General features: G+C 49.7%; 1 pseudogene; it reads right to left on the reverse strand.

Annotated features, from left to right (window-relative positions):
• Nucleotides 1-7,946: 7,946 nt before the first annotated feature.
• On the reverse strand, nucleotides 7,947-8,153 carry LOC142274792 (U2 spliceosomal RNA; annotated as a pseudogene).
• Between the last annotated feature and the right edge of the window lie 1,670 nt (nucleotides 8,154-9,823).

Consider the following 9,823-nt stretch of genomic DNA (forward strand, 5'->3'; position numbering starts at 1 on the left):
ACCCACTTCCTGACAATGGACACTTAATGTTTTGAGGCCCTCATGCACGTCTCTATCCAGGGACAACGTGGAGCCTCCCAATTTTTGGCTGCCCTGCCTAAGGGCTATACTATAATACACCCACTTCCTGACAATGGACACTTAATGTTTTGAGGCCCTCATGCACGTCTCTATCTAGGGACAACGTGGAGCCTCCCAATTTTTGGCTGCCCTGCCAAAGGGCTATACTATAATACACCCACTTCCTGACAATGGACACTTAATGTTTTGAGGCCCTCATGCACGTCTCTATCCAGGGACAACGTGGAGCCTCCCAATTTTTGGCTGCCCTGCCAAAGGGCTATACTACAAAAGACCCACTTCCTTCCAATGGGCACTTCAGGTTTACAGGCCCTCATGCACGTCTCTATCCAGGGACAACGTGGAGCCTCCCAATTTTTGGCTGCCCTGCCTAAGGGCTATACTATAATACACCCACTTCCTGACAATGGATACTTAATGTTTTGAGGCCCTCATGCATGTCTCTATCCAGGGACAACGTGGAGCCTCCCAATTTTTGGCTGCCCTGCCAAAGGGCTATACTACAAAAGACCCACTTCCTTCCAATGGGCACTTCAGGTTTACAAGCCCTCATGCACGTCTCTATCCAGGGACAACGTGGAGCCTCCCAATTTTTGGCTGCCCTGCCAAAGGGCTATACTACAAAAGACCCACTTCCTTCCAATGGGCACTTCAGGTTTACAGGCCCTCATGCACGTCTCTATCCAGGGACAACGTGGAGCCTCCCAATTTTTGGCTTCCCTGCCTAAGGGCTATACTATAATACACCCACTTCCTGACACTGGACACTTAATGTTTTGAGGCCCTCATGCACGTCTCTATCCAGGGACAACGTGGAGCCTCCCAATTTTTGGCTGCCCTGCCTAAGGGCTATACTACAATAGACCCACTTCCTTACAATGGGCACTTCAGGTTTACAGGCCATCATGCACGTCTGCATGCAGGGGCATTGGTGAACCTCACAATTTTGGACTGCCCTGGCAAAGGAAAATACTACAAAGACTCAGTTCCTCAAAATGGGCACATTAGACTCAGAGGCCTTTATGTACGTCTCTTCTCAGGGACATCGGAGTGCCACACAATGTTTTACGTAAAATCTTTCATGTATTGATCTCAAAAAGTAACATACATTAGCTCTATCTCACTATTGGGTATGTGCCCTTAACATTTCCGCTATGAAAAATCATTTTGGTGTCATTTTGGAAGGTTTTCTGGTGAGTCCGTAAAAATGGCGTAAAACGCGGACAAAATTATTCACAGCTGTGACTTTTGAGTGATAAATGCTTCAAGGGGTCTTCCCCATGCTGTTGCCATGTCATTTGAGCACTCTTCGGAGACTTTTGTGCCATTTTTAGGGTTTCTACATGCTGCCGGTGGTCATTTCACAAAAATACTCGGGTCTCCCATAGGATAACATTGGGCTCGGTGCTCGGGCCGAGTACACGAGTATCTTGGGAGACCGAGAGAAGACTGCCTATGGGACCGTTTTGCTGTACTTGGATGATGTGATTGTGTACTCACAGACGTATGAAGCCCACCTGGAGCACCTAGCCGAGGTGTTCGCGTCCCTTGCCAAGTATGGGATGAAGTTGAAGCCCTCAAAGTGTCATCTGCTGAAACCCAGAGTGCAGTACCTAGGACATGTGGTTGGTGCGGAAGGTGTCGCCCCCAACCCCGAGAAGATCACCGCCATCCAAGACTACATAAGGTACATAAAAGGTACATAAAATGAGAATAATGGGGATAGGGGAAAATATGTGTAACTGGGTTAAAAACTGGCTCAGTGATAGGAAACAAAGGGTGGTTATTAATGGTACGTACTCGGACTGGGTCTCAGTTCATAGTGGTGTACCACAGGGGTCAGTATTGGGCCCGCTTCTTTTCAACATATTTATAAATGACCTTGTTGGGGGCATGCGGAGTAGAATTTCAATATTTGCAGATGATACTAAACTCTGCAGGGTAATCAATACAGAGGAGGATAATTTTATATTACAGGGAGATTTATGTAAATTGGAGGATTGGGCTGAGAAGTGGCAATTGAAGTTTAATGTAGATAAATGTAAGGTCATGCACTTGGGTAGAGGAAATAACATTTATGATTATGTACTTAATTGTAGAACACTGGGTAAAACAGACACAGAAAAAGACTTGGGTGTATGGGTGGATGGTAAACTTCACTTTAGTGGACAGTGTCAGGCAGCTGCTGCCAGGGCTAATAAAATAATGGGATGTATTAAAAGAGGTATAAGTGTTCATGAAAAAAATATAGTTCTACCTCTGTACAAGTCACTAGTGCGACCGCACGTAGAATACTGTGTACAATTCTGGTCACCGATATATAAGAAGGACATAGCTGAACTGGAGAGGGTGCAAAGAAGAGCGACCAAGATTATTAGAGGAATGGGGGGGATGCAATACGAAGACAGGTTATTAAACTTGGGGTTATTTAGTCTGGAAAAACGAAGGCTTAGGGGAGATCTAATCACAATATATAAATATATGAGGGGACAGTACAGAGACCTTTCCAAAGATCTATTTACACCTAGGCCTGCGACTGGAACACGGGGGCATCCGCTACGTCTTGAGGAAAGAAGGTTTAATCATAATCCCACCAAGGACACTATCTGCAAGGAGTTTGTATGTTCTCCCCGTGTTTGCGTGGGTTTCCTCCGGGTACTCCGGTTTCCTCCCACACTCCAAAGACATACAGATAGGGACTCTAGATTGTGAGCCCCAATGGGGACAGTGTTGCCAATGTATGTAAAGTGCTATGGAATTAATAGCGCTATATAAATGAATAAAATTATTATTATTATTATTATAATCACAGACGAGGATTCTTTACTGTACGAGCAGTGAGACTATGGAATTCTCTGCCGCATGATGTTGTAATGAGTGATTCACTACTAACATTTAAGCAGAGCCTGGATGCCTTTCTTGAAAAATTTAATATAACCAGTTATGTATATTAGATTTTATGACAGGGTATTGATCCAGGGAACTAGTCTGATTGCTGGATGTGGAGTCAGGAAGGAAATTTTTTCCCCATTGGAACTTGTTTGCCACATTGGGTTTTTTTGCCTTCCTCTGGATCAACATGTTAGGCTACGGGTTGAACTAGATGGACTTAGAGTCTCCCTTCAACCTTAAAACTATGATACTATGATGACTGGCCGAGACCGACCACAGTGAGGGAAGTGAGGCAGTTTCTGGGCCTGGTGAAATATTACCGTCGCTTCATTAAGGGGTACACAAAGATGGCTGCCCCCATGCAAGACCTCCTCGTAGGACAGACCAAGGGTGGTAGATCCCTAGTAGCCCCATTGGTGTGGGAAGAAAAGCATGAGGAATCCTTCCGCCAGCTGAGAACAGCCCTGACCGGAGAGGAAATCCTAGCGTACCCTGACTACAGCCGCCCATTCATCCTCTACACCGACGCCAGCAATGTGGGCTTGGGGGCTGTTCTATCCCAGGTCCAAGACAGAAGGGAAAAGGTAATAGCTTATGCTAGCCGAAAACTCCGACCGACTGAGAGGAACCCTGAGAACTACATCTCCTTCAAGCTTGAGCTCTTGGCACTGGTGTGGGCTATCACCGAGCGGTTCCGCCATTACCTGGCAGCAGCCAAGTTCACCGCGTACACAGACAATAACCTGCTGACCCATCTAGATACGGCCAAGCTGGGCGCGTTGGAGCAGCGGTGGGTGACCAGGTTAGCCAACTACGATTTCACCATCAAGTACCGGGCCGGCCGTACCAACGTCAATGCCAATGCACTCTCCCGGATGCCCCACCTGTCGGAAGAGGGGCCAGAGGATGATGACCTCGAAGAGATCGAGTTGCCTGCATTTCACCGGCCATTCACTGAGAAGGTGCACGTCTACCAACAACGGGTGAACCTGGATCCGCTGCCCCGACAGGACTGGCAGGAAGCTCAGGACCAGGCACCTGCTGTCCGCCTGGTCAAGACTCTAGTGGAACAGGGTTCTGCTGGGATAGACCCTGCTGCCCCTGCCGAAGCCCAACGTCTGTGGCAAGAACGGACCCGGCTATACCTACACCAGGGGAAGTTGTATCGCGAGCTGATTAATCCAAAGACTCACGAGAAGATCCGCCAGCTGGTGATTCCCCAGGCTAACGTGCCCACCGTCCTGCAAGCATACCATGATGGTGCAGTGCACTTCGGGTGGAAGAAGCTAGAGATGTTGTTAAGAGAGCGGTTCTATTGGAGTGGAATGCGGGAATCTGTGGAGGCCTGGTGCCGAGAATGTGGCCCTTGCGCATTGAGAAGGAAGGACGAGGCCAGCCAGAAGGCACCCCTACACCCGATCATTACACACCAACCGCTGGAGCTGGTTGCCCTTGACCATGTAAAGCTCACCCCCAGCCGAAGTGGGTACACCTACGCTCTGACCATCGTAGACCACTACTCGAGGTTCCTGGTGGTTGTCCCAGTTAAGGACTTAACCGGCCGCACCGCTGCTAAGGCTTTCCAGGCTTATTTCTGTTGACCGCATTGGTACCCGGAGAGGGTGCTTACCGACCAGGGTCCGGCCTTTGAAGCAGAGGTATTCCAGGAATTCTGCCAGTTGTACGGCTGCAAGAAAATCCGGACCACGCCTTACCACGCCCAAACCAATGGCATTTGTGAAAAGATGAACCACTTGGTCCTGGGCCTCCTCAAGACGTTACCACTGGAAGAGCGGAACCTGTGGCTGGAGAAGCTACCTGACCTGGTCGATATGTACAACAACATCCCTTCCAGCTCTACGAAATGCACTCCAGCATACCTGATTAGAGCTCGTCCCGGCCGGCTACCAGTGGATCTGGAAATGGGCTTGGAAGCTTCAGAAGCACTCCTGTCGACAGCTGAATGGGACACTCGGCGGAGGACACAGTACCGACAGGTCCAGGAGTATGTTGAAAAGAACTTGTGCCGGAGTCGGGGACAACAGGAGCAGTGCTTCAACAAGAAGGCGCCTGCCGGTTCCTTCAAACCTGGGGATGTAGTGCTGAAGCGGAAAAGAAGGGCCCACAAGCTGGATGATCAATGGGAAAAAACCCCGTATGTAGTCCAGCCCACAGGATGGGAGAATGGGAAGGCCTACCAGATCAGCCGTGACCAGGGGGGGACTTTGACCACGGTTTCCCGAGACCACCTGAAGAAGTGCCCACCAGCATTGAGAGTAGCGGATGAGGCTCCAGTTCCCAGTCCAGTGGAGAAGGAAAAAGAGGTAATCCACACCATGATGGGTGATTTTCCAGCAGACTGGCCTACACAGAACGGTGCGGTGATCCTTCCAGTGATACTGTTCCCACAACCCGTGGATGAAGAAATGATGGAAACGGTTAACCGCGAGCCAGTGCCCAGGGATGTACCTGTACCCAGCTCCCCTACGCCTCCGCCTGCCCCACATGATAGCAGGGAGGAGGAACTGACTGTTCCCTCTGCCCCACTGCCTGTCACCACTGACACCGGACCCCGAAGGTCCACTCGCCCCAACCTAGGTAGACCCCCACTTAGGTACAGGGAAACTACTCTTTAAAAGGGGGGGGCTTTATGTGTTGAGTGTACCAGTTTGAAAGTTTTAAATGATAAGTAAAGATGATCAACCAAAGAAGTTTACCTGATTGAACCGTGATTAAACCGGCCGTTGCCGGCAACTGTTGTCCCCGTAGGGACTGTGCAACCATTGCGTAAGGAACTGCTTACGGACAAGCCCGAGAACTTGCAGGGCAACCACAAACTTAGTGCAATGTAAATAAAAATGTTTGTTGGCTTGACACCGTTACCGCCTCCGGAGAGGCTGATTTGGGAGGATGGGCCTGGAGGAAAGGGATGGCCTAGGCCCGCCACTACCGTAACCGGTGGCGATCCTCCGGGGGTTCAGGGGTCCCCTTGGACGTGGGCCCCCTGAAAGAGACAGAACCCGCTCGGGCAACTTGGTGCTGGACTGGGGTCAAGGGGTGCTGCCCGCTTCTTAGGGGCAGCATCAGGGCCAGGTTGTTTGGGTGGGAGAAGAGCGGAAGCTGTACCGTTGTAAAATGTTTATGATGCTTTTACATGTTTTACCGTTTTATTCTTTTTCAGTTGTGAAAATAAAACCGGTGATGGACGGGCAGCCCGCGGACGGTCTGCATTTTACTATAGGGGAATGTGGCGCCCTGGACAAGCCAGGTCGTCACAGGTACTACACCAACACACTCTACACTCCGGCTAGGCACACCGAAGCTAAACACAAATCCTAGTTGCCTTCCTCCAGGGGCTGATGTCCACACCAGGGGGTGGGCCAGGCGGTTGATCCCACCCACCGAGGAGTTCACAGTCCTGGAGGCGGGAAAAGGAGTCAGATTAGAGATCAGTTTTGGAGTTAGAGAAGTGAAGAGGAGAGGAGACTGACCGTGTCCGGGTGTGTGGCCCGGGCACTCAGCAAGGTTGGCAGACGGTGGTGACCTTCTGCAGGAGAGGCTGATTGGAGTGAACCGTACGGACCGGGGATGGGCGGTGGCCCGCCGGTACCAGATCGGGGAGTGAAGAGAAGCCAGCACCATCCGGCAGGGCCTACGGACCCCGACCAGGCTAGGAGTCGCCGTAAAACCGGTCAAATCCGTTAGCGACGGGAACCTCCAGGGTTTCCCAGCAGTCAAGACCCGATTGAAGGCAACAGCTCACACCGTAGAGGGAAGCACAGTCACCGCCAAGGCTACAGTTCCCAGGGCCAGAGCCTGCGGGCAAAAGGGGCTCCCTCAGCATCCATCCAAGCTGGGGAGCGGGTTACCGGTGGGAAGCCCGCTAGATTTTGGGGGAATAAAAGGGGTCCAACACCACATCCCCACAGGTGCACACCCACCCATCAAAGAGAGCTATAAGCCAATACCACCTTCACATTGCCAGTGTACCAAGGACATGTTGAGCAACATGAAGGCGGCTGGGGTTATCCGTGACAGTTGTAGCCTTTGGGCAGCTCTGTTGATCCTGTTAAAAAAGAAGGACGGCACCACTCCCCGTATTGAGGAATCGCTAGCTGCATTGAGAACTGCAAATTATTTTTCTACCCTTGATCTCACTAGTCACTATTGGCAAGTGTCCGTTGCTGAGGCAGACCGGGAGAAGACCGCCTTCGCCACCCCTATGGGTCTCTGCGAGTTCAAAAGCATGCCCTTCGAGCTGTGCAATGCGCCAGGAACCTTCCAGAGGCTGATGGAATGCTGCTTGGGACAAGATTTTAGGGTGTATAAAAAGGGAGATTAGATCCCGTGATCCCAACGTATTGTTACACCTCTATAAATCACTTGTAAGGCTACATCTGGAATATGGGAACCAGTTTTGGGCTCCACATTTTAAAAAGGACATTCAGAAGTTAGAGTCAGTTCAAAGGTGGGCAACTAGACTACTACAAGGAATGGAAGGCCTCCCATATGATGACAAGTTGAAAAAGTTATTAAGTGATTATTGGCTGCAATGGGGCTTTCTGGCTGGTGCCAGCCTCTCTTCTTAGCACACAGGAACCACAATCCCTACACCATGCTTCAATGGATTCTCTCATCCCAGCCCAGTAAAACTACATATTTTACACAGTCATAAGCAGCCAAAAGGGATCTATTCTATTCAATTGCAAATGATCTAGATAAGACTGAGAATAAGATACTGCACGGGACATAGCAGAGTTGGTCAAGTTGAGTGGAGATGAGTTTGCTATTTGGCACAGCTTTTTGCATCAATAAAGCAAGTAAAAGGTGTGAAAGATAAAAAAAAGGGTGAAAGTGTGAAAAGTGAATTGGCCAAATTGAGGTGCATATAAAGTTTTTGCTTTCTTTCAATTCACTAATGGGGCTCATTTGAATCAGGTGAATTGAGTTCTGCTTTTGGAAACTGGGTTAAGAAGGGGTGCACCGGTCCTGGAGGTACTGCAATACCAGGTCAATGCGTGGAGTGGACAGAGCAAGATTTTTTCCATCTCCTTGTTCTAAAAATCCATTTAATATATGGTCCCCAGAGAGGGGACGTATCAGATATTAAACTGATAAGAACAGATTTAATTTTTTTTTTTTTCTGTTTATCAGTAGGACTTCAAAATAACAAAGGTGATCGCCTCCCGTTGCCTGGGAACCGTCCAGGCACAAGAGGGCTATGTGTCACCAGAAGGCGCACACACTTCCTCAAGGCCGGCAGACGTGCAATCCCAGGCACCTTCCAGTACCGACCAAGGTAGCGTCCTCCGAAACTACACTTGATCTTAGCCAAAAGGCCGAGAAGCTATAACCCGAATTGGTTACGGCCTTGAGTGGCACCCTGGCCTATACCGGACACATCTTAGGGAGAGGGAGACAAACCCACACCTACAGAAGACATTTTGTCACCCAAGCCAACCCTTGAAAAGGCTGTTTTGCAGAGCAAAAACAAGAAGAATGGTGCTTTTTGCAGCCGCCGCCCACTGCAATGAATCTGAATAACTCCTCCTTTTGGACACAAGCACCTCCCCTCCCCCTTGCAGTCTTTCCAATTCATGATACAAAAAGACGGACGGACAGGACAGGACAGGACAGGCTGCCTGACTTTCCGTCACTGCCACCCTTTGCCATCCTTGCCCGTAGAAAGCCCTTTCATCATCCCCAAACCCTAATCTTTTCCCTTCCCTTCCCAGATGCGTCTCACTCCCTTTCATTAGGAAGTGAGCGCAGCCTTTTCTCCGTTCTGCACATGCGCGACGTTAAACACAAATGCGCAGGCGTGCGTTCCATTACCCTCACTGCATTCCACTCCCATACAGGAAGTGGGCGCAGCTATTACTACGGTCGCACATAAAAGAACCCACGGCCACCACTGCACATAGCTGACTCCACCACAGGACACCCACTTCTACACCAACGCAGGTAAGACAGGATCGGCACCTCTATGCTCCCGTTACAATCAGGCTCAGTCACCATGTGATAACGCTCTCAACTCTTTAGTTGCAGGCTCCCCTTGCTTCACCTCCACTGGCTGTGCTGCCATTTCCTCTCCCACCTGGAAGGTATACTTTATTCCACTATTTTCCTGTTTCTCTCTTCCCCCTTTTCCCATAACCTACTTTTATCTGCATTTGTGGGGTATCTATATGCTATTTACATCATAGTTTTATTCATTAATATGGAAGGGAAGAGTGCCCATGAGAGTGTTGAACTGCGGAGAGCAAGAGATTAAGCTGCTCCGATTTGCCACCATTGATAAGCTGTTCTCAGTAGATACACATGCTATCCAAACAGCAGCATCCACCATTGTTCAGCCCACCCATTCAGTGACAGCTCACCAAGTCAGCCAGATGAGTGGTGTAAGGAATTACACGTAGGCACTGACTCCACACCTTCACATCACAAGAAGGGGGTCTACAGGCTAGTGCAAGAATACGAGCAAGTCTTCAGCAAACATCCGCTAGACTTTTGAAGAATAAAAGGGGTCAAACACTACATCCCCACAAGTGCACACCCACCCATCAAAGAGAGATATAAGCCAAAACTACCTGCACATTACCAGTGTACCAAGGACATGTTGAGCAACATGAAGGAGGCTGGGGTTATCCGTGACAGTTGTAGCCTCTGGGCAGCTCCGTTGGTCCTGTTAAAGAAGAAGGACAGCACCACTCCCCTGTATTGAGGAATAGCTAGCTGCATTGAGAACTGCAAATTATTTTTCTACCCTTGATCTCACTAGTCGCTATTGGCAAGTGTCCGTTGCTGAGACAGACCGGGAGAAGACCGCCTTTGCCACCCCGATGGGTCT

Source organism: Anomaloglossus baeobatrachus, unplaced genomic scaffold, assembly GCF_048569485.1.
Source record: "Anomaloglossus baeobatrachus isolate aAnoBae1 unplaced genomic scaffold, aAnoBae1.hap1 Scaffold_3796, whole genome shotgun sequence".
Taxonomy (NCBI): Eukaryota; Metazoa; Chordata; class Amphibia; order Anura; family Aromobatidae; genus Anomaloglossus; species Anomaloglossus baeobatrachus.